Source organism: Neomonachus schauinslandi, chromosome X (genome assembly GCF_002201575.2).
Source record: "Neomonachus schauinslandi chromosome X, ASM220157v2, whole genome shotgun sequence".
In the NCBI taxonomy this organism is placed as follows: domain Eukaryota; kingdom Metazoa; phylum Chordata; class Mammalia; order Carnivora; family Phocidae; genus Neomonachus; species Neomonachus schauinslandi.
Genome location: NC_058419.1, coordinates 33,408,942 through 33,434,418, shown reverse-complemented (window position 1 = coordinate 33,434,418; position 25,477 = coordinate 33,408,942). Strand labels below are relative to the sequence as shown.

The 25,477-nt window shown below is 42.3% G+C and overlaps 1 pseudogene; it reads right to left on the bottom strand.

Annotated features, from left to right (window-relative positions):
* Positions 1 to 17,143: 17,143 nt before the first annotated feature.
* LOC110576336 lies at positions 17,144 to 25,266 on the bottom strand (annotated as a pseudogene).
* Positions 25,267 to 25,477: the final 211 nt, after the last annotated feature.

Below are 25,477 nucleotides of genomic sequence, written 5' to 3'. Positions count from 1 at the left end.
TCCTAATCCATAAAAGGACCTGGAGAACAAAGGAGACCTTGGTCCCAGAAGACATCTATGGCTGAGTTTGTGGAGGAAGGGGATAAAGTAGGACTTGAAGACAGGGATGGAGGTAAAAACAATATATGGGTATACTACCTATATTCTAGATAGTAACTAGAATATGGGGGAAGACACAAAGCAGGATGGGAGCCCTGCTGACAGTACCAGGGCGGGCAGGCATGGCAGCCATGAGAATGTGCTTCTAGATCTCTCACTGCTGGGAGAGGGACCAAGCTGCTGCTGTGCTCCGAAATCATCACTGCATTTGCATTGAGGCCACACTTCCTACGGGCTACTCCTGCGCAGGGAATGGGCACAGCAGGGGTACTAGACAGGCCTGTTCTTGGGAGACACTGGGCTCCTTTGACTGTTGACTTTGTCTAAAGACGCCATGATGGCTAAAACACTTCCCTCTGACCTACCTCCTTCCCTCCCTCCCTCCCTCCCTTCCTTCCTTCCTTCCTTCCTTCCCTCTCTTCTTCACTCAAGGTCAGACCTGCTTTGCATTGCAGTACATACTGGTAGCCCTCCCAGACTCTCCCCCTGCCTTCCATTTTCTATCATGGAGGTTGACCCTAATAAATTTCTTAGGCTTATTTAAAAGATTTTATTTACTTATTTATTTAGAGAATAGAGAGAGACTGTACAAGCGAGGGGAGAAGCAGAAGGAGAGGGAGAGAGAGAATCCCAAGCAGACTCCGTGCTGAGCATGGAGATCACGACCTGAGCCAAAATCAAGAGTCAGCCCCTCAACCAACTGAGCCACCCAGGCACTCCAAATTTCTTATGCTTTTAATCCTATCTTTTTGCTTGCTTCTTGAAGCACCTGGACCAACATAGGTGTGGTTTACGGGACCTCAGCGGAAAGGAGAGTTGCAGTGACAAAGAGTTCATTGGACAGTTGGCCTAATGGTTTTCACATTCCATTCCATGAAAAACGTAGATTCATTGGGTAGGCCTCAGGGCCCAGGCAGAGTGCTAGGCTCTAGGAAGACAGTAATGAACAAGATGAACAAGATGCCCTTATGAAATTTATCGGGAAAGACAGCAGAGATTCAGTAAGTAATCAAGAAAATATCTTTATTGCTTTTTAAAGAATAAATCCAGTGATATAGCCCAAACCCTTTAGCACGGCCTACAAATTTTCATGATCTGGCTCCTACCTACCTCTCCATCTTCCTTTCTCGCCATGTCCATATTGCACTCTGCACCAGCTAGCGTGAAATAATTGCATTTCCCAGAACTCTCCATCTTCTTCTTACCTCTAGGCTTTTGCCCAAGATAGCCCTCACCCACCAGCCTTAGACCACATCCATCCACCAAGTTTAGTACAGTCTTCCCTAAGCGACTGAAGGTGCTCCTCCTTTGTGCTCCTGTAGCGCCCTGCACCCTTGTCATTGATTTCATTCTAGGCAAGTAAGTGGAAAATGGCAGAAAAGAAAGATGCCAGGCATGAGAAATGCGTATTCTTTCTTTCCAAATCAGTTGGCTCATATTTAAGAAATGATATCTCCACTCTGTATGCTTAAGCCAAACTTGACTTCCGTTTGGTTGCCCAGACTGCTAACTGCCTCTCCACTCTCTGTTCTTCCCTGCCTCTTCGCTATAATAATGAGCCCGGCTAAAAATATCTCTGCTTCGGGGCGCCTGGGTGGCTCAGTTGGTTAGGCGACTGCCTTCGGCTCAGGTCATGATCCTGGAGTCCCGGGATCGAGTCCCGCATCGGGCTCCCTGCTCGGCAGGGAGTCTGCTTCTCCCTCTGACCCTCCTCCCTCTCATGCTCTCTGTCTCTCATTCTCTCTGTCTCAAATAAATAAATAAAAAATCTTAAAAAAAAAAAAATATCTCTGCTTCCTAGTGTCTTGCAAATAGAGGTGGGCAGTGAGATACAAGGGGAAGTCTTGGGGTGGGGCATCTGGGAAGCCCTTTTTGCCTTTGACCCTCCCTTCTACCCACTGCCTGGTATTTGAACGTGATGCTTAAAGTTCCAGCAGACATCTTGGGACCATGAGGGAAAGGTCAAGAGAATTACAAACAGCCCTGACATTCTTGAGCTCCTGAACCAACACCAGCAACCGCCTACCTTTGGACTTCTCATTACATGAGACAAATAAACCCTCATGTGTTTCAGCCACTGTGATCTTTTTTTTTTTTTTTTAACTTACAGATTCATCCAATTCTGAGCCAATCCACCTCAACAAGTTCTGTTCCTTTCTCCTTAGCTGTACTCATGCCTGGAATGTCTCCCTTCCTACCATCTTTTCCCCTCAATCTCTGCCTACCAAATCTTTTGTTGTTGTTGTTGAAGATTTTATTTATTTATTTGAGGGTAAGAGAGAGAGCACAAGCTGGAGGAGGGGCTGAGGGAGAAGCAGACTCCCTGACAAGCAGGGAGCCCGATGCGGGACTCGATCCCAGGACCCTGGGATCATGACCTGGGCTGAAGGCGGATGCTTAACTGACTGGGCCACCGAGGGGCCCCTGTGCCTATCAAATCTTATCCATCACTGAAGACTCAAACAACAGCCACTTTATAAGATTTTATTTTATCCCCTCCCAATCTAGATGTGCTATTTCCCTCTTTTTGACTCATTCCTATCGTACTTTATCTGGATATCTGGACCTCTTTTGTGAAATGAATATATGTATATTCATTTAAAATTATGGAAGTTTATGATATATTCATATCACATTCATATATATGAATGAGTGAATAATATATATTCACATTCATATATATATATAATTCTGTCTATGTGATAAGTATTAGTGATCTTATTTGTATTGTATATTTCTTTGCATTTTTCTGCAACAGATAGCAGAGACACAATAGTAGACATTTAGTAAATCCTTGTTGAATTAAATATAAACTTGCAATAAAAACATAACTTCTTGGGGTGTCTGGGTGGCTCAGGTGGTTAAGTGTCTGCCTTCTGCTCAGGTCATGATCCCAAGGTCCTGGGATAGAGCCCCACATCTGGCTTTCCACTCAGTGGCAAGTCTGCTTCTCCCTCTCCTCTCCCTCTGTGATCTGTCTCACTCTCTCTCTCAAATAAATAAAATCTTAAAAAAGAAAATATAACTTCTCTGGGGCACCTGGGTGGCTCAGTTGGTTAAGTGTCTGACTCTTGATTTCGGCTCAGGTCATGATTTCAGGGTTGTGAGATCGAGACCCGAGTCGGACTCTGCGCTCAGTATGGAGTCTGCTTGGGATTCTCTCTGCTTCTCCCCCTGCTTGCGTGTTGTCTCTCTAAATAAATAAATAAATCTTTTAAGAAAAACAACTGGATGCCTGGATGGCTCAGACGGTTAAGCATCTGTCTTCAGCTCAGGTTATGATCCCGGGGTCCTGGGATGAAGCCCCACATCGGGCTCCCGGCTGAACAGGGAGCCTGCTTCTCGCTCTCCCTCTGCCTACTGCTCCCCCTGCTTGTGGTCTCTATCTCTCTGTCAAATAAAAAATAAAAAATCTTTTTTTTTTTAAAGAAAAACATAACTTCTCTTTAAATACACACATTTAACCATTGACTACAGCATTTTTTGGAAGCGACTACATAGATAAAATATGCCTTCAAATGTTATATTCTTTCATTGATTTGGAAAATGGAATTATTCACATGACGATGGAAGATATACTTCTGTTTAATTTTATATTGAACCTTCTTTTGTTTCAACTCTTATTTATTGAACGTCTCCACTATAAAGCCACAGTGAGTGAGGGTTTGACGGGGAATATCATGATCAGAGTTGAAATCTGGAAATTATAAAAAGCCCAGGTGAATGTGGTGAGACCCCCAACTAAGTTGGGGGCAGGGAGAATAGAAAGGAGGAACAAGCCTGTTCTCTTTGACCCAATCTTTGAGGTACAGAAAGGTTATTTGAAGGTCTACCATTCATGCTCATACCAGATACTGGAATGTTCTTGAATATTACATGCTGCAAAATGATGTAGATAAATAGGAAGAAAGAGCTGACCATATGTTTAAGGGGATATTTTGATGAAAGATAAATATTTATTCCAAATTCTTAAAAAGTGACTGTGAGATAAATAGCTGAGGAGAGCTCATTAGAAAAATCATCACACGGGGTGCCTGGGTGGCTCAGTCGTAAAGCATCTGCCTTTGCCCAGGGCCCTGGGATCGAGCCCCGCATCGGGCTCCCTGCTCAGCGGGAAGACTGCTTTCCCCTCTCCCACTCCCCCGGCTGTGTTCCCTCTCTCACTGTGTCTCTCTATCTGTCAAATAAATAAATAAAATCTTTAAAAAAGAAAAATCACACAAAAGAAACCTCCTTCCCTCTGTTCATGGACCATTTTGCTCATGTTTATTACAGCCTTAGTCACATTGGATTGTAAACTTTTGTTTACATTTCTTCCCTAATTTTAAGTCCCAGGGTTATGTATTATACATCTTCATACATCTAGCACTGTTGTCTGACGTATAGCAGATACTCAGTAAGTGATTACTGATCATCACCGTACTCGACGTGTCTGCAACATTTAGAATTACTGACCACGGCCTTCTTGAAACATACTCCCTCTTTGCTTCCTGACCCTGGATTCTCTTTGTTCTTCTTTCTCCTCCCTAATAAGTCATTTTCAGTTTTCTTGGCTGATTCCTCTTCCAAGCCCTTTCAGTTCTTCAAGACACAGATTTTTTCCCCTCTCGTTTCATTTTTATTAAATCTCAAAAAGTTATTACCATGTTATCTCCTTGAATAGATCATTCCTTTAACATTCCTTCTACTCTTGCCTTCTTAAACTTAATTAAGATGTATTTCAGACATTTTGCCAACTTAACCTCTTTCAGGCTTTTTTTTTTTTTTTTCATATCTTTGTCTCCTCGTGCTTTTGACTACGTAATATCATCTGACCTGTTTTCCAATCCACAGATTGTCTTTGGCTCTGTTTAATCCATCAAGAGAGGTTCTATTTTTCTACTTAAATTATCATATTTCTTATTTCTCAGATTCAATTTTGATTGAATTATCATATTTTTTTGAATTAAAATTTAAAAAAATCATATTTTTTTGAATTAAAATTAAAAAAAATCAAGAGTCAGACACTTAACCATATTTTTGTTTCTCAGATTTAATTCAATTCATTTCATTTTTTTCAAACCTGTTACTCAGTTTTCATAGTTGATTTCCTTTTTTTTAAGTTTTAATTTTAATTCCAATAGCGTCCTATTAGTTTTAGGTATCAGCAATGCCATACATCACCTGGGGCTCATCACCTATTTCCCTCATCCCCCACCCCGCTCTGGTGACCATCAGTTTGTGCTCTATAGTTAAGAATCTGTTTCTTGATTTCTTTCTCTCTCTCTTTTTAATCCCCTTTGCTAATTTGTTTTGTTTCTTAAATTCCACATGAGTGAAATCATACGTTATTTGTCTATCTCTGACTTGTTTTGCTTAGCATTATACTCTCTAGTTCTATCCATGTCCTTGCAAATGGCAAGATTTCGTTCTTTTTTATGGCTGAATAGTATTCTATTGTATAGATATGCCACATATTCTTTATCCATTCATCAATTTCATCAACTGATGGATGCTTGGGTAGCTTCCATATCTTGTTTATTGAAAATAATGCTGTTATAAACATAGGGGTACATGTATTCCTTTGAATTAGTGTTCTTGTATTCTTTGGGTAAATATCTAGTAGTGCAATTGCTGGATCATAAGGTTGTTCTATTTTTAACTTCTTGAGGAACCTCCATACTGTTTTCCAGAGTGGCTGTACCAGTTTGCATTCCCACCAACAGGGCACGAGGCTTCCACTTTCTCCACATCCTTGCCAACACCCGTTGTTTTTTGTGTTTTTGATTTTAGCCATTCTAATAGGTGTGAGGTCATATCTCATTGTAGTACTGATTTGCATTTCCCTGATGGTAAGTGATGACGAACATCTTTTCATGTGTCTGCTGGCCATCTCTATGTCTTCTTTGGAGAAATGTCTGTTCAAGTCTTCTGCCCACTTTTTAAAAGATTTGTTTATTTATTTTAGAGAGAGAGGGAGACTGCGAGTGTGGGGAGGGACAGAGGGAGAGCAGAAGACTCCCCATTGAGCACAGAGCCTGACTTGGACCTCGATCCCAGACCCTGAGACCATGACCTGAGCCAAAATCAAGAGTCAGACACTCAACTGACTGAGCCACCTAGGCTCCCCATGCCCATTTTTTAATTGGATTATTCATGTTGTGGGTGTTGAGTTTTTAAGTTCTTTATATATTTTAGATACTAACCCTTTATCAGATGTGTCATTTGCAAATATCTTTTTCTAGTCTGTGGGTTGCCTTTTAGTTTTGTTGATTGCTTCCTTTGCTGTACAGAAGCTTTTTATTTTGATGAAGTCCCAATAGTCCATTTTTGCTTTTCTTTCCCTTGCCTCAGGGAACATATCTAGAAAAAAGTTGCTATGCCAATATCAAAAAAGTTAGTTACTGCCTGTGTTCTCTTCTGGGATTTTTATGGTTTCAAGTATCACATTTAGGTCTCTAATCCATTATTTTGAATTTATTTTTGTGTATGGTGAAAGAAAGTGGTCCAATTTCTTTCTTCTGCATTTTGCTGTCCAGTTTTCCCAACTCAACCATTTGTTGAAGAAACTATCTTTTTCCATTGGAAGTTCTTTCCTGCTTTGTCAAAGATTAATTGACCATATAGTTGTGGGTTCATTTCTGGGCTTTCTATTCTGTTCCGTTGATCTATGTGTCTATTTTTGTGCCAGTACCATACTGTTTTGATCACTATAGCTTTGTAATATAATTGAAGTCCAGAATTGCGATGCCTCCATCTTTGCTTTTCTTTTTTGAGATTGCTTTGGCTATTCAGGGTCTTTCATGATTCCATACAAATTTTAGAATTGTTTGTTCCAATTCTGTGAAAAATACTATTGGTATTTTGATAAGGATTGCATTAAATGTGTAGATTGCTTTGGGTAGTATAGATATTTTAACAATATTTGTTCTTCCAATCCATGAGCATGGAATGTCTTTCCATTTCTTTGTGTCATCCTCAATTTCTTTCATCAGTGTTTTATAGTTTTCAGAGTCCAGGTCTTTCACCTCTTTGGTTAGGTTTATCCCTCTGCATCTTACTATTTTTGGTGTAATTGTAAATGGGATTGTTTTCTAATTTCACTTTCTGCTGCTTCATTATGGATTGGTGTATCAAAATGCTACAGATTTCTGTATGTTGATTTTGTATTCTGCGACTTTAGTGAATTTTTTTTTTATCAGTTCTAGCAGTTTTTTGGTGGAGTCTTTAAGGTTTTCTATATAGAGTATCATGTCACCTGCAAACAGTGAAAGGTTTACTTCTTCCTCACTGATTTGGATGCCTTTTATTTCTTTTTGTTGTCTGATTGCTGAGACTAGGACTTCCAGTACTCTGTTAAATGACAGTGGTGAGAATGGACATCCTTGTCTTGTTCCTGACCTTGGGGGAAAAGCTCTGTTTTTCCCCGTTGAGGATGATGTTAGCTGTGGGGTTTTCTTTGATGGCTTTTATTATGTTGAGGTATGTTCCTTCGAAACCTACTTTGTTGAGGGTGTTTATCATGAATGGATGTTTTACTTCCTCAAGTGTTTTTTTCTGAGTCTCATAGTTTATTTCTTAATCATTTTAAAATTCTTCCATTTAGCATATCAAATGTACTTATTGTATATTCAATATCTGATCATTTTTGTATCTGCACTCTTTGCAAGTCTGTTTCTGCAGACTCCTACACATAATGCCTTGCTTCTTTGTAGGTTTAATGATTTTTTTTCATTGTGAGCTCATGCTCTTTGGAATTTTATCTGTGGGAATTCTTTGAGGCCACGTAAAACTCTTCCAGAGAAAATTTTCATTTACTACTGCAGTGTGCCCAGAGGCATTATCAACCAAGGACCACTATAAACTAATGTTTTTGTTTGGTGGTTTTGAAGACACAGACATAGTATTCTGCTCCCAAAAGTGCTTGAGTGTGAGCATGTGGTTAGGAATTCTCAGAGGAAAGAACTTTTCTCCAAACCCCATGCCTGATCCCTAGGTAGGTAAATATCTTTATGTAGAGAGGGGGTATTTTCTAGGTCATTCACTGAAGAAGTCACCCTTAGAGTATTTTAGCTTTATGGCAGGGTCTCCAGTCAGCCCAACTACCTTGCTTGGGTCTCAACACTTTATCCCCTGTCCCTGGTCCTGCCACATGGTCCTTTAATACCAACTGTGGCCACCAAGGATAAGTAGATTTGGCCCAAGGCAAATTCTAGCTTGATTACTCTAGAAAATCAGGCCCTGTTGTTTTCTCTGTTTCCCTTGCTTAACTTCAGCTCAGCTTCACTTTAAAAACAACATGGAGGGGCACCTGGGTGGCTGTCGGTTAAGCATCTGCCTTCAGCTCAGGTCATGATCCCGGGGTCCTGGGATCAAGCCCCACAGCTGGCTCCCTGCTCGGCGGGGAGTCTGCTTCTCTCTCTCCCTCTCCCTTTGTGCTCTCTCTCTCTCTCAAATAAATAAATTTTTAAAAAAATCTTAAATATATAAATAAAAACAACATGGAACATATTTTTTTAAGATTTTATTTATTTATTTGAGAGAGAGAGAGAGCATGAGCAGGGGGAGCAGGAGAGGGAGAGAGAGAAGCAGACTCCCCGCTGAGCAGGGAGCCCGATGTGGGACTCGATCCCAGGACCCCGGGATCACGACCTGAGCTGAAGGCAGACGCTCCACTGACTGAGCCACCCAGGTGTCCCAACGTGGAACATATTTTATCCAGACTTCTAGGCACTCTTTTTTTCCCCCACATTGTGCTTGGTGTGTCAGGGGCCGTTCTAAGTAGGCATTCTTTATTGAGAGAGTATTCTCCATACGCTCATCCTATTGCCAGAAACAGAAATCGTTTTCTTATTTAACAATATTCCCCCTGAGTAGTCTCACTTCTGTTTAGACTATATCCTCTCCTGGGGTGACTCTTAAATCTACCTTCTTGCCTTTTCCCTGAGCTTCGGGTATGAGTAACCACAGCCCGCTGTAGAGCCTCCTACAAATCACCTAATTCATGGTCACCTCCTGCCTCCAGACTTACTCTCTTCGGCGTCCCCTGTCTCAGGGGCACAATAAGCTGCCTAGTCAATCAGGCTAGAAATTTTGGCATCCCCTTCAAACCATCCTTTTCCCTTGCAGTCAGTTACCAACTGCCCTGACTACCAACTGTTTCAGGTTAGCTGCTTCTACCCCATTGCCCATGAAAATGCCCTGGTTCAGGTTCCTACCCAGCCCTCGCCCAGACAATATCTCTAGTCACACAACGGGTCTTTGGCCTCTAATCCATTTGATGCCCCTTCCGTGATTGAAGGTGCCACTGAAACTCTCATTCCAAATCACAGATCTGATCATCTCACTTGGCTGTGCCAAAACCATTATGGACTTCAGAAAGAATAAAATCCTGACTTCTTGACTTGGCATTCAAGCTATGTGACAGTGAGATGCCAATCTTTTTTTTTTTTTTTAAAGATTTTATTTTATTTAAAGAGGGGGGAGAGGGGCAGAGGGAGAGGGAGAGAGAGAATCTCAAGCAGACTCCCTGCTGAGCACGGAGCCCTATGTGGGGCTTGATCTCACGACCCTGAGATCATGACCTGAGCCAAAATCAAGAGTCGGACACTTGACTGAGCCACCCAGGCACCCTGGGGTGCCAATCTTTATAGCCTTTTCATTGTGACCCTGTATTCTCTGATACATGCAGTGTTCCGTTAGGTTGTACTTGTCATTCTGTGACTTAACTCCTTTACCTGAAATACTCTTTTCCTCACTTCCACCTACCCAAATCCTCCCTAGGAGGCTTTGGGTCTTCACTTAAGGTCCAGCTCAATGTTTGCTCTATCCATAGAGTCTTCCTGGAAAATTAATTGCTCCTGAGTCTGTAGTCCCATAGCATTTGCTTGATCTTTTGTGACTCTTCCCATATCATGCCTTTTATGAGAGGTCATTGTGCATGTTTCTTTCCCTAAGTAGACACCAAGTCTCTGAAGGCACTAGAACATAGTGGTTATATACTCTGGCTTTGGAGTCAAATAGACCAGGCTCAAACCTCGAGCCCGTCACTAGCTGTGTGACTTTGGACTTACCTCTCGTAGTCTCAACTCACCTATAAAAGAGGGTATAGTAGTTTTGTAAAGCATAAACTGTCTAATCCATGTAAAGCCATGAGGACAGCGCCTGGCACAAATTAACTATCGAATAAAATATTAGCTCTTATTATTAAAGGCAGGAGCTACTGCCTGTTCATCTTTGTGTCTCTCCAACATTTCGTGTAGCGTCTCCTCCTCCCCTGCCCCTTCCTGTTCCAGGGCTTAGCCCGATACTTTGCACAGACTGAATATCCAGTAAATTCTTCTCGAGTTGAATGCCGCAAACATCACACAGTTTTCTAGAAATCATTTCATTCAGTCTGGGCAGAAACAGTTGACATTTGTATGAGACACCAACAGACAAATGCTTATGGGCTGTTCCAGCAAGATAGATCAATGGAACATCCTGTCTGCACACCAAAGAGCAGCCCCTTTCAGTATTGTGTGAACAAGCCAGCTTTGCTAGGAACGGTGAAAGAGAAAGAGGAGGTTTCATATCCTAGGGAAGTGTTTGGAACTTAATGAGACGTGTGGGCTGAGAAAATGACCCCGTTCTTTGAAAAGCAAATGCAGCTACTGAATGTGAGGCCTAGGCCATGTGTGAGCAACAAGGGGCCAGAGATCTGCACAATCTTTTTCCTGGCCTGTGGTGAATTTGGAATCAAACCCACTCAGCATTTTACTCTCTATAGACACAGCACATTTTTTCCTCTAAATCCTCACTCTCAGCATGCTCCCTGACCAACATTCCTGATAAAACCAATGAAACCAAACAGGGCTAGATACGAAGTTGGTCTGCTCTCTCTTTCTTGTTCCAGCACCAAAACCATTTGTGCAATGACTTTCCATTCCTTAAAACTGCTGCTATTCCAAAAGGATCACTATTCACTTGGATTCTGTATTTTTTTTTCTGTTCTATTTCAAAGATGAACGCACCATATTTTATGACATTACCTGTTGTAATATTATCAGTAAGATTCCCGTAAGGGTGAAACATTTAAAACTCCAACTTTTGTTATTTAACTCTTCCTGAATTATGTCTTGCCCAGCTGCAAATCCATCAAAATGCCTAACTGATGCTATATGTGTTTCCAATTTTGTCTTCTAAATTTGAGAAAGATTTAGACTTTAGCTGCTTTAAGCTAACTATTTTAGGAATGTGGAGCTTTATCATTCAGAGATGATAAAAGTGGAATTTTTCTTTAATAGCCCAGAAAACTCCCCGGTATTCCTGACATCTAATTATTGCCCCTCGGGTAAAGAGGTATGGAACATCTCAATGACATCATACATTTAAGGTGACCCACTCCCCCCCACCCACCCCGCACACACACACGCAACTCAGTGAAAAGACTTTGTTCTTGAAACCAAAGGTTATACATGGCTGCCTGGCTGATCTTTATTTGTATATGTAACCCTTCATTCCTAACCTGATGCTTCCATTGGAAAAATCAATGGCCCAGGATACAGTGAATATTACTCAGTTTCATCCCCTAAATAATTTTGCTTTTATAGTATCTGCCCCCTTTCTCCCTAAGACCCATCTTGCTCTCAGCCAGCTGTCAAGTCATCACCAGCAAGGTCTTGGCTGATAAGGTTTAAACGGGGGGGTGGGGGTAGGGGAGTTCTAACAGTTTTGTGTGTGTGTGTATGTGTGCGTGTGTGTGTGTGTGTATAAATGTGTGTGTGTGTGTGAGTGAGAGAGACAGAGACAGAGAGGGAAAGGGGAAGGGAAGTGAGAACCTAGAAAGTGGAAAATAGTGGGGCTTGGCTGTGGCAACCATTTTAAAGATCTAGAAAATGAGGCTAGGATATTGTTTTCCGGCTAGGAATTTCTAGTGTAAGATATTAGCTTTTTTTTTGGTTAATAGAAGCTTCTTTAATATGAACCAGTTTTCAATACTTGAAGGAATGTGTTTCTCATGGCAGGATTTCGGGCACCTTGACAACCGTTTGGGAAAGGTAATTTGGGGACGGTCTTATAAGGCAGAGTGACCATCCCAGTGCTGTCATCAGTGAGGGGCTACACAGAATCCCTGGCTCCAATCACTCCTCAGACTTTCTTGAATCAGAGAGGCAGAGTGAGAAACTTTCTTATGATATCTTATGATCCACACAAGTCGCTATGAGCTCAGTTTGCTTCGAAGGTTGAATTTTTTGGAGCTGTCTTCTTTTCTATTGTAGTACCAACTTGCTCTAATGTTACTGAAGAGGTAGAATGTGAGGTGAAGACAAACCTAGTTCTACATTCTCAAATAGGCCAGCAAGGAATAATTGGCCATAGAAAGTCCTCTGGAAAAGCAGCTGGATCTTTTAGATTGTGTTTGTGGCCTGACCTCATGTCCAAGTCTCACCTTTTAATCATGACTATGACTTAGATGAGGCTTTGGGTTGCTCCCCTCTTGTCAGCTCAACCCCAAACGGCTAACTCTCTTGGAGCCTTGGTCTGACCCAACCCACTGTAAAAGCACCTTTACTTTCATTTTTTATTGAAGTATAATTCACATACAATGTTATACCCATTCCGGGCATACACCATATTGATTTGACAATTCTATACATTATTCAGCGCTCACCATGATTAAGTGTAGTCGCCATCTGTTGCCACACAGCAACGTTATTACAATATTATTGACTATAACCCCTATGCTGTACTTTTCATCTCCATGACTTACTTATTTTATAATTAAAAGTTTATACCTCTGAATCCCCTTTATTGGTTTCACCCCTCTTCCCAACCCCTCCCCTCTGGCAACCAGCAGTTTGTTCTCTGTATTTAAGAGTCTGTTGTTTGTTTTGTTTGTTAGATTCCACGTAGAAGTGAGATCATACGATATTTGTCTTTCTCTGATTTATTTCAACTTAGTATAATACCCCCTGAGTCCATCTGTGTTGTCACAAATGGCAAGATCTCATTCTTTTTTATGGCTGAGTAATATTTCTCTGTGTGTGTGTGTGTATCACAACTTTTTTATCCATTCATGTATCGACGGGCACTTGGGCTGCTTCCATATCTTGGCCGTTGTAAATAATGCTGCAGTAAACAACACAGGGGTTAACAGTACCTCTGCTTTGGTATCAGGTCTATTCATGGTAACGTTTTGTGATTGACAATGTTTTCCTTGTGTAGTCTTTTCATCTTCTGGGTCAGACACAAACATAAGGGTAGGTGAGCCTTTCCAAACAGTTGAATTAGGGCTTCCTGAAGACAGAAAATCCTTCTAAAACTTAATAGTTACTGTTTTCTCTTCCTGCCTGCCTTTGCTAATGTATCTCTAGAGGAAGATTGTTGATCTTCAATAGTGCCATTCTAAGGGCGCCTGGGTGGCTCAGTAGGTGAAGAGTCTGCCTTTGGTTTAGGTCGTGATCCCAGGGTCCTGGGATGGAGCCCCACATTGGGCTTCCTGCTCAGCGGGGAGTCTACTTCTCCCTCTCCGTCCGCCCCTCCCTTCCCCGCTTGTGCTTTCTCTCTTTCTCTCACAAATAAATAAAATCTTTTTTTAAGAAATAGTACCATTTTGGGCACCTGGGTGGCTCAGTTGGTTAAGCGACTGCCTTCAGCTCAGGTCATGATCCCAGAGTCCTGGGATCGAGTCCCGCATCGGGCTCCCTGCTCCGCGGGAAGCCTGCTTCTCCCTCTCCCACTCCCCCTGCTTGTGTTCCCTCTCTCACTGTGTCTCTCTCTGTCAAATAAATAAAATCTTTAAAAAACAAAAAAATTAAAAAATTTAAAATAGTACCATTTTGGATAATGTAACATTTGATGGGGAGGGAGGGGCAGCAGAGACCTTCTTAGGATCCTTCAGTCATACAACATAAGTAGCTAACAACTCCATCTCCTCACAAACCACATGCACAGTGAAGAAAAAGGATGCTTCATCGTTACCACAGTGATTCTCACCCTGCCCATATATCGTAACAGTTGGAGGTACTTTAAAAGCACTGCTGCCTGAGTCCCACCCCAAGAGATTCTAATTTAATTGGTCTTGTGTGCAGCCTGGGCAGCCGGAGTTTTTTGAAGTCCTCCCTCCCAGGTGATTTTATATGCAGCTAGAATCGACAACTATCGTGTTACAGTGTGAAGTCCTTTGCTTGCTGACAAATGGCATCCTGTGAGAGATCCCACCAGCCACCTATTGATGTAATACCAGGGTTTGATTGAATTTTCCTCTTTCAAAAATCATCTTTGAGAAAAATAGGTGAGGGCCAAAAATGGTGATCAATATTCACCGAGCTGAAGTCTGGTACCAAACCTTCTGATTGAACCTCAACAAATACCAGTAATATTAGCTTTTGTTCTCTAGTGTTAGTTATTAATCTCTGGGTATATCTAGGGTGACCAATATTGCTGTTGCCTGGGACTGAAGGGATTCCCAGGAAGAGCAGTTTTAAATCCGAGCAGTTCTGGGAAAACTGGGATGAGCAGGTCGCCTGAGATACATATTGAGAAGAAGGTATGAACCGTATAATCATTTGCACTCATACCCTGAGGAAAACAAATTGGGAGAATGTTCAACATGGAGGCCAGGCCTTTTGGTTTTTTTTGTTTGTTTGTTTGTTTGTTTTTTAAGATTTTATTTATTTATTTGAGAGAGAGAATGAGAGACAGAGAGCATGAGAGGGAGGAGGGTCAGAGGGAGAAGCAGACTCCCTGCCGAGCAGGGAGCCCGATGCGGGACTCGATCCCGGGACTCCAGGATCATGACCTGAGCCGAAGGCAGTCGCTTAACCGACTGAGCCACCCAGGCGCCCCGGAGGCCAGGCCTTTTGTAAAAATCAATCTCTTTCTAGGGAGAATTGAAGTTATCCTGCTTTATTGTTGGTACAGTCCTCCAAAGGAGAAGTTCACTGTCACCATTGTAATAAAAGTAGCAAAAACTCAAAAGTCATAAAAACAAAGCAAAACAAAAAACCAAGAAAAAAGAAAAAAGAAAGAAAACCCACCAAAGCTCCACAGTCACTGAGGACTTTTTAACCTACACATTTGTGTACTTTCGTTGGAGTTTGGCTCCTGCCTAGTGATTGTCGAGAGGCGCTTGGGCAGTTTGCATGATGGATGGTGTTAGCACAGAAGTCCAATATAATCCAAAGCCCAGAAAGAATTCATCTCATCATGGGGACGTTGGATAGAATTTGAGAATGGATCTGCAATTGGCCATCACATGAAAATGTTTCAATTGGAAGACACCCATGAGTGGTAAAACATGTCATGTTGGTATGTCCGCATCTAATGCGCCTGACTCAAGTCTGTTTTCTATAGGACAAAGCTGTTGTGTTATTCTCAGATGGAAAAGGTTTAGAGTTGAGGGGTGGGTCCTAGGTAAACTTAGGAGGAATGCAGATTTCAGTGTAGTAACCAGTATATTTTTAGGAAAAATTATTCATAAGTGATATTTGGGTTTTATGGTAGTCTGTATGTCTTGAATACAACATGGCCATGCATTTAGTGGTTTAAATTTGACTTTGGAATCAGGCAGAGGGGTTCAAAAGCTGGTTCTTCTTCAGACCTTGTGATGTGACCTTGGGCATGTTATTTAACCTCCCCAATTTTCCATTTAATTATATATATAGTAGAGAGACTTATACCTATCATTTTGTGTAATCCTCACAACAGTCCAACAAGGAAGGTATAGTTCTTTCTAATGTCAATGGGTTTCTCCCCCTTGGCACTGTTGACATTTCGGGTGGCGTAATGCTTTATTGTGGAAGCCTGTCCTGTGCATTGTAGGATTACATAGCAGCCTCGCGGGCCTCTACCCACGACTACCCCTCCAAGTTGTGACAATCAAAAATATCTTCAGACATTGCCAAAAGTCCCCAGGGTGGGGGGGGGGGCTGGTGACGGTGGTAGTGGGAATACATGGTTGAGAATCACCAAACGTAAAGTGACGAGTGTCAGATCTGGAATATAGGAGGCACTCATTACGTGATAACTATTATAACTGTTAATACTGTAACAAAATTAGAGCTTTTATTATTGATGCTGAACCTTAAAGTTGTGTCAGCATATTTAATTATATCTAAGAAGAGCCTCTCTGACTTACTCTTTTTTTTTAAGGTTTATTTATTTATTTTGAGAGAGAGAGAGAGTGCACTGGGGAAAGGGCAGAGGGAGAGAATCTTCAAGCAGACTCCCTGCTGAGTGCAGAGCCCAACGTGGGGCTCAATCCCAGGACCCTGAGATCATGACTTGAGCCGAAACCAGAAGCCAGTCGCTTAACCGACTGAGCCACCCAGGTGCCCCCAGACTTATTCTTTTTTTGGGGGGGAGGTTTACTGCTTTATTACTATGAAGTTTGGAATTTAAATTTTCTTAAGGAGTGTAAAAAAAGAGTCTTTCAGAGTTTTCTTTGACAGAAAGAATTATTGAGGTGGGAGCACATCTTAAACTGACTTGAACTCTGGGAAGAGGAAAAAGGCTGAAGGGAAAAAAAAATCCCTAATTCAGCATAATACATGCTTACTTTCAGCCTGACCTTGTACCAGTAAGTAGGAATCCCATTCAGGAGAGAGGAAGAGAGTGGGAGAGAAGCAGCCGTGGAACAAGAACCAAACTGCCAAGGACTGGGCGTTCCACCCACCCTCAGGGGCCTCCCTCCCTCGGTCTCAGGAGCAAGGCTGACTCCAGAACGGGCCCCAGAAATTCAGCCCCAGGCTGGTCGCGCTCTTCCCCGGGGCCAGCTTGGGCAGGCAGGACGTGCGGGCTTGGCTGGTGGCCTTCGCAGAAGGATAAAGGGAAGGCCAGTGGTGTCCTCATCTTCACCAGTCTCTCGTAGGACCAACTTTTATTTTTATTTTTTTCAAGGACAAACTTTTAAGAGTAAAATGGATGAAAGCACGTGAGGTCAAGATACAAAGACAGAAATTCAACGTGGAAAAAGGACCTTGCTGGGAAACAGCTGATGAGAAACACCAGAAATATTTCACAGATGCACCAGAAGCTCACATTGTCAACGGGATTAATCTGCTATTGATTTCCCACCATGACATCAGGGTTTCATTTTGCTCAGCCTGAGATCTCACTCGATTTCAAACTGCCTGTGGTCCACCAGGTCTAGAAAAGCCTTCTGTTCAATGTACCCCTTCTTCCCTCGATTATGGATGGCTAGTTCTTCACCAATGCCCTCTTCCTCCTTGAAGCTCTCCCAGTCCAATTTGGACTTCTCTAGAGTGCTCATCTTCTGCTTCTTGGCTCCAATTTTCCCCAAAAGGTTGCAGCGACAGGACCCGGGGGCTTTTCTTTCTCGTTTTGCTTGAAGAAAGATTTGGCTTCTTTAGATGTAGCATCCACTTCCTTAGTCACCCTGACTTCTTCACCAGCAAAATCAAACACCTTAAATGATTTTAATTTTTTCAGCTTCTTTCGGTTTCTCAGGCTCTTCTGCTCTGACCAACAATTTACTTGAACATGTCTCTTCAGTCTTCTCTCCTCCATTAACATGTGTATTTGGGGGCACTTTTGGTTTTGGTCCTACGTAATTGAGGAAGCTGGCCCATAACGCATCCTCCTTCTTCTTCCTTGCATCCTCTGACCCCATGCCTTTTTCCTGCTCTGCACCTTCATCTTCCTCCTCACTGCTACTTCCCTCGGATTCCTCGTTGGCATCCTCCTCTTCTTCTTCTTCTAATGAGAGGCCACCTTGAGCTGCAGTGGGGGTGGGGGCGGCTGGGCCAGACTTATTCTTTTAGACTGTGTAAACCAGGCTTATTCTGCTAAGAGGAATATCAGAAAATATTACTTTTCTGCCTCATATCTCCTGCACCTTCTAGTCCTGAAAGTCTAAGATATTTTAGATTTACTGATGTGTTACGCAACCACTTCAATATCCACAAGTACTACTTAAAAGTAGCTAACTTACAAGTGAATATTTGGTGAAATTTGCAACTTTAAGGCATTTAAGGCACAACCTTTCCTTCCATCTAATTTATTTTCCGTCTCCTGACACGCATGCTCTGCAGAAACCTCAACTCCTACTTCACTAATAAGTCTTGGCCATCCAGTGTGAGCTTCCTCTGCTACCAGCAGCCCATCTCCTTTCTCCACACTCATTCTCCTATCGTTCTTGTTATTGTTAAAGGAAGAAGAGTCTCCTCGGTGAGTCTTCACTCCTCGGCTACCCTGTTTGCGGAAAGACCTTGCTGTAGCATTTATGCCTTCCTTAGCCACATCTGCACTGTATTCCTCTCCATTGGCTTTTTTCCCCCTCTATCATCAAAGGAGACAGGCTTCCTCATTTAGAAAAGCCCTTTGCTACTAACTTCTGAAATTGCCGTCTTATTTCTTTGCTGAGCCACACACACTTCCTTCCTAGGTTTTTTGTTGACTCCTCTTTGTTTGCCCAGCCCTTAAATGTTTGTATTGCTCAGTGTTCTGTCCTCAGACATTTCATCTTCTCACTCAACGCCAACCTACTCTACCCTCACCCAGGGATAGCTCGTTTTCTCTCAAGGATTCAATTACCAACTAGTTGTCCCCCAAATCTCTTAACTGTGAATTAAATCTCTCTCCTGAACTTGAGGTAGTGTTAGCCAACTGCCTACCATATACCAGCACTAGGATGTCCAGTGGGTCCCTTCAAATCAACATGTTCAGAACTGAACTCATCATATTGTATTCTCAAAACTACTCCTCATCCAGTGTCTTCTATATCAGTATCCACTCCGTTGTCCAAGCCAAAAATACTGGCATCATTCTTGGTTCTTCTCTCTCCCCAAATCTCCCACACCAATGTGTCACCAAGAACTGTCAGTGCTACCTTCTACATATTTATTGAATCCACCCACTCCTCTCCATTTCTACTAACACCATCATCTCTCCCCTAAACTGCTGTAATAGCCTCATCATTGGTCAACCTGACCTTGATCTTGCCCCAGTGCGCATGCAGTCAGAGGGATCTTTCTGAAGCAAAATCGATTATATCATTCTCCTGCTTCGACCCTTCCACAGCTTCCCAATACCAATCTGGATTAAATTCAAAGTCTTTGACATGGCTCTATAACATTCTTCATCAGCTGTCCCCTGCTGACCTCTTCAGCAGTTTCTCTACAAAATCACTCGCTTAGACCACTATTTCTTTCAGTTGTTTGAGTGGTCATACTTCCTTTTCTCTCTGGATCACTGCATTGGGTGTTTCCTGCTTAGGTCACCCCTTGCCTCTCATTTAGCTAATTCCAACTCATCCCCTAGGTCCTGGTTTAAACATGACTTCTTCCGAAAAGCCTTCCAGATCCTTCCAGTCTGAGATAGGTGGCCCTCCCTATGCGCTACATTGGTACCCTATGTCTCCCCATGTTGAACTTAACAGATTGTCTTGTAATTGATGGTTTACTTGTCTTTCTTCTAGACTATATTCTCCATGAGGGTGTTTTTAGGCCTCTGTTGCTAAGTACATAGGAGATGTGCAAGAAGTATTTGTGAGATGGAATTGAATTCAGTGTCACCAAGGATCCTTACCAAATGCAAAGCTTTTATGTTCATTTTTAATCTTTCCAAATACTCAAATTATTTGATCCTTCCCTGTGTTCTTCAAGTTATTCTTTGTTTTCAGAGATAGCATTGTGTGTAAATTCCCTTTCTACATTTTTAAAAAGATTATTTATTTATTTATTTGAGAGAGAGAGAGAGAGAGAGAGAGAAACAGAGAGAGCAAGCACAAACAGGGGAGGGGCAGAGGGAGTGAGAAGCAGACTCCGCTGAGCAGGGAGCCCCGTGTGGGGTTCAATCCCAGGACCCTGGGGTAATGACCTGAGGAGAAGGCAGATGCCCAACCGAATGAGCCACCCAGGCGCCCCCCCCTTTCTACATTTTTGACAATTTCTGGTCCTTCTTGTTTGCTGACCCCTCTCCTGTCCCTTAACTTTGGACTTTTGCCCAAGACCCTATTCTTCACACTTTTATCCTTTCTTTTCCACATTCATTGTCCAGAACATAAAAGACATTTAAAAACCATTTGTTTCTTCCCTTCCTTCATTCCTCAGAAATTCATTTAATCTCATGTTTCAAATATCTCCCAGATCCATGTTTTAGTCAGAGTAATCCAATGGAGTACTGGTTGCCTGACACTTTAAATGAACTGTAAATAAACACCATAGCACCCAACCACCCCAACTCAGTTAATTCTTGCAATATAATTTCTGTGTTTGTCGGTGGAAACTAAGAGTCTCCTAATCACTGGGGCTCTATACATCAGGCATCTCTAGCTCCCTCATCTACTTTATAGCATGTATGCAAGTAGCCAGCAAGTCTTAACACAATTTCCTTTGAAATGTGGCTCATGTATTGATTCCTTTCTCTCCTTTTCCCTTCCACTATTCTGCTCTCTTCTCTTTACCCTTGGATTACATAGTAATCTAGACATCTTCCTGGCTGACCTTTCTGACTTCAATATCACCCACTTTCAGATCTGTTCTGTATGCTGTTGCCAGGGTAATTACTCATACACACTCCTTTCGTGGCCTGGGGCTTTTCATAGAGTAGATTCAATAAATATGAGAATGCCAATTCACTCCCCCTCAAGAACTTACAGTGACTACAAATCATCGGCTAAGTCCAAATTCTTCTTCCCAACTTTTCCTTCTCTCTGGGCCTCACCAACTTTTTCAGCTTTCACCCAACTCTATACTGTTCTTCTCTGCATTGTATTGCTAAGCTTCTTGCCTTTCCCCAAACACATCCTACTTTGTTCCGTCGTACTTGTTGGTTCCCCTACCTTGGTCAAACACTGCCAGTGCTAAAAGTCTGATATTGTTAATATTGAATGAAAAAGGGGCGCCTGGGTGGCTCAGTCGTTAAGCGTCTGCCTTCGGCTCAGCTCATGATCCCGGGGTCCTGGGATCAAGCCCCACATCGGGCTCCCTGCTCCGCGGGAAGCCTGCTTCTCCCTCCCCACTCCCCCTGCTTGTGTTCCCTCTCTCTGTGTCTCTCTCTGTCAAATAAATAAATAAATAAACATTAAAAAAATTGAATGAAAAAGTCACTTTTTCCTCTTACTGTGATAGATTTAATGTGTATTCTGTGCCCCCATTTGTTCCTTGTTTGTACTTAAAACATTTATGACTTTCTTCCAGGTATCAGTAATACGCATGTCTGCCCAGTAAACTCCATGAGATCAGGGACTCTTGTTCATCCTTATAACCCCTAAAAGCACCCGAGCCAATGTCTGGAATGCACTTGTTAATTATTCTTTGAATGGGATCGGCCACATCTGCAAGTTCCTTATGCACCCTCTTCCCTATATCCCCACTCTTGGTTTTGACTTCTCTAATAGTCAGGCAGCTCTCTTTGAGTAAAATCCAGTTGGACACAGCCGGCCCTGGTGAGACTCTCCCAGTTTCAGTAGGAGAAGCTTCTGGATGTCTGCCTAATTTCCAAGGCTCATTATAATCTGGCTCTCCAATTTATAGAGCCTCGCTTCTCATCTGTTTCTGAGAATGTGTCCTCCAGTCCACATTATGTTAAATCTTTCAGCTCAGTCACTGTTCACACCGTTGCCCGTTCCAGAAATACCCTTCCCTTATTCTGATCAAATCCTCCCCAAACTTCAGACCCAGCTTAAATCTTACTTTATCCACAATGTCATCTTTAACTGTTTGAGCCCACGTTTATCTCTCCCATGTCTGAATTCCTTTGGCAGAGATATTATAATATATTATGGTATTCTCGAACTCCGTGATGCATGTGTCTTGCTATTTTCAGCAGGAGTATTGGCTCTCCGGGGCAAGGATCATATCTTAATCTTCTTTGATAATAGTGCTGCTGATTATTAATTTGATAAGTCAACAGGGCTCTTTTCATCCTTATTACTAATTTCTCCTAAGTTGAAAAAAACCTTAGATCCCCATAGCCTACTTTTGCCTACAAAAGAACCATAGGACCACATTCGTGAGAAGGCCTAAAGATCAGCCAATATTACTCAAAGTGACAGATTTTTTTTTATTCTTATGTTAATCCCCATACATTACATCATTAGTTTTAGATGAAGTGTTCCATGATTCATTGTTTGTGCATAACACCCAGTGCTCCATGCAGAACGTGCCCTCCTCAATACCCACCACCAGGCTAACCCATCCTCCCACCCCCCTCCCCTCTAGAACCCTGTTTGTTTTTCAGAGTCCATCGTCTCTCATGGTTCGTCTACCCCTCCGATTTCCCCCGCTTCATTCTTCCCCTCCCGCTACCTTCTTCTTCTTCTTCTTTTTTTTTCTTAATCAAAGTGACAGATTTTTTTAAAGATTTTATTTATTTATTTGAGAGAGAGAGAGAGAGAGAGAGTGAGCATGCAGTGGGGAGGGGCAGAGGGAGAGGGAGAAACAAACTCCCTGCTGGGCAGGGAGCCCGAGACGGGACTCGATCCCAGGACCCTGGGATCATGACCTGAGCCACTCATAGACTGAGCCACCCAGGTGCCCAAAGTGATAGATTTTTAAAAATCAATTTTTTTGACAACTAAATCAGAGTTTGTTCACAGTCTAGCTGGCTGTCTTGCGAGAGGTTAAGGCAGCTGGGAAAAGAGTGAATTAAAAATGGTTGATGGTTAAGGCAGCTGGGAAAAGAGTGAATTAAAAATGGTTGATTTGGGGGGCACCTGGGTGGCTCAGTCGGTTAAGCATCTGCCTTCAGCTCAGGTCATGATCCTGAGGTCTTGGGATGGAGCCAACAATGGGCTCCCTGCTCAGCGGGGAGTCTCCTTCTCCCTCTCCCAATGACCCTCCCCCCTGCTCCTGCCCTCACTCTCTCTCTCTCAAATGAATAAATAAAAAATCTTTTTTAAAAGTGGTTGATTTTTGTGGCTACCAGAGAAACATGGTTGAACAAGGTCCCAGTAAATTAAACTCATTGTCATTTTTTTTAATTATAGGAGAGAGAACAAATCCTAAGTTCCTGATGATTAGGCTATTCTAGGCCTAAACTCTACATGGATGATATTGGGACTCCCACCATAGATTTTAGCCCATTCGTGCATTTAAGAGGCTGTTTAAAAGGCCTGACATACTAGGCCTGCTTTCAGCCAGAGAAGTGTAGTAAGTTAGCGCCATGAATGGCATGAGGAAGAGCAGAACAAAAGGCACAGTGTAGCTGAGGTTTTATGTGAATTGCTCTCTCTACTTTCATGATGTGCCGGGCGGGGGGTGGGGGGTGGAATAATAACGTTCCTGCCCGTCTTTCTGTATGTTTATGTTCATTTCTTATTCTAACGAATCCGTTTCCTCTTAGGCAGTTGGATATTTTTCTAACACAATGAACTAGTTAGGTTAACTGCATCTGAATTTTCCTCCTTTTGCTTTAAAACTACTATAAAAAAACTATGCTATTGACCATGTCAGAAGGCAGATGAGATCAGACACTTTATGGAGGTCTGGTTTGCTTCTTCCAGTCACTCAGTTTTATATTTTTTCTATTAATAAGGATAAAAAGTTGCATTCTTTCTTTGGTCTCTGTTTGGTCTTTTCCAGCTGCCACAGAATATGAACTATTCTATCATCACTGTTCCTCTGAAAGCCTTTAACCCTTACCAGTTGCTGGCCACTGCTCTGATGGGTCACTGCAGTCATCAGTTTGTAGGGACCTCCAATGGCTACCTGCAAAAAGCATTCTTTTTTTTAAAAAAAGATTTTATTTATTTATTTGACAGAGACAGAGACAGACAGCAAGAGAGGGAACACAAGCAGGGGGAGTGGGAGAGGGAGAAGCAGGCTTCCTGCGGAGCAGGGAGCCCGATGCGGGGCTCGATCCCGGGACCCCGGGATCCTGACCTGAGCTGAAGGCAGACACTTAACAACTGAGCCACCCAGGTGCCTCTACAAAAAGTATTCAATTAGAAATATTCCCTCAATTTAATAAAGCTTTCTAGTCTTTTTTTAAAAAGCACTTAGCAACCATGTCCATGCAGAAACCTGAATATGAATATTCATAGCAGCATGATGCATAATAGTCAAGAAATGGAAACAACCCAAGTGTCCATTGACGGATGAATGGATAAACAAAAATGTGATACAGCCACACAGCACAACATTACTTGGCACTGAAAAGAATGAAGTACTGATAGAAGTTACTGGATAGATGAACCTTGAAAACACTAAGTGAAAGAAGCCTGACAGAAAGAACACATTATACGATCCCATTTATATGAAACGTCCGGAATAGGCAAATCTATAGAGACAGAAAGTAGAGGACTGTTTGCCAGGGCCCGGGGGAAGGGGTGAATAAAGCGTGATACTAATAGGTATGGGTGTTCTTTTGGGGTGATGAAGATATTCAAATTAGATTGTGATGATGGTTGCACAACTCTGTAAATATACTAAAGAAACTTGGAATCGTACATTTCATTTTTTAAATTTTTTTAAAAGATTTTATTTATTTATTTGACAGAGAGAGAGAGAGACACAGTGAGAGAAGGAACACAAGCAGGGGGAGTGGGAGAGGGAGAAGCAGGCTTCCCCGCGGAGCAGGGAGCCCGATGCCTGTGGGGCTCGATCCCAGGACCCTGGGATCATGACCTGAGCTGAAAGCAGACGCTTAACGACTGAGCCACCCAGGCACCCCAAGAATCGTACATTTTAAATGGGTGAATTTGAATGGTATAGGAATTATATCTCAATCTAAGAAAAACTTAGAAACATCACTTGAGGACAGGACTAGATCCCAATTTCAAATACCAGTTTTGCATCAGAATCTCCGGGGGTAGAGAATCTGAAATCTATATTTCTTTTTTTTTTTTTTTTTTTTTTGAGGGGGAGAGAGAGGAGGAGGTAGGAGCAGAGGGAGAGGGAGAGAGAATCTTAAGCAGGCTCTACCCCCAGTGTGGAGCCCAACACAGGGCTCAATCTCACGACTCTGAGATCAGGACCTGAGCTGAAACCCAGAATCGGACTCTTAACTGACTAAGCCACCCAGGCACCCCTGAAATCTACATTATGACAAAGTTGTAGATGAGTACTATGTACAAGTAAAGTTTGAGGATCACTAAATTAGAAGATACAAACCTTCACTGTCTTCATGAACTACGACTGCAAATGTCTCCACCCAGGGAAAGGTTAGAGCCCCTCTCAAGTGAATAATACTCACCTTCTTTGTTTTTTCTGTTGTTGTTACTGTCGTAGTTTGAGTATACATGTTGGTGGATCTTTCTTCGTGTATTTACTTTCAATTTTCAAATTGTTTCTTTCATTCCTGGGAAAGAAATGGTGAAAACACGGAAACCACTAATACCCTGTCCCCTGCTAAAGTCAGATAGTTGTTATCACTTTCACTTCTGAAGGCATTAGTAGAAAAATAATTCAAGTTTTTTTTTTCCTTCCAAAGTTAAGGCAAGAAAACCAAGATT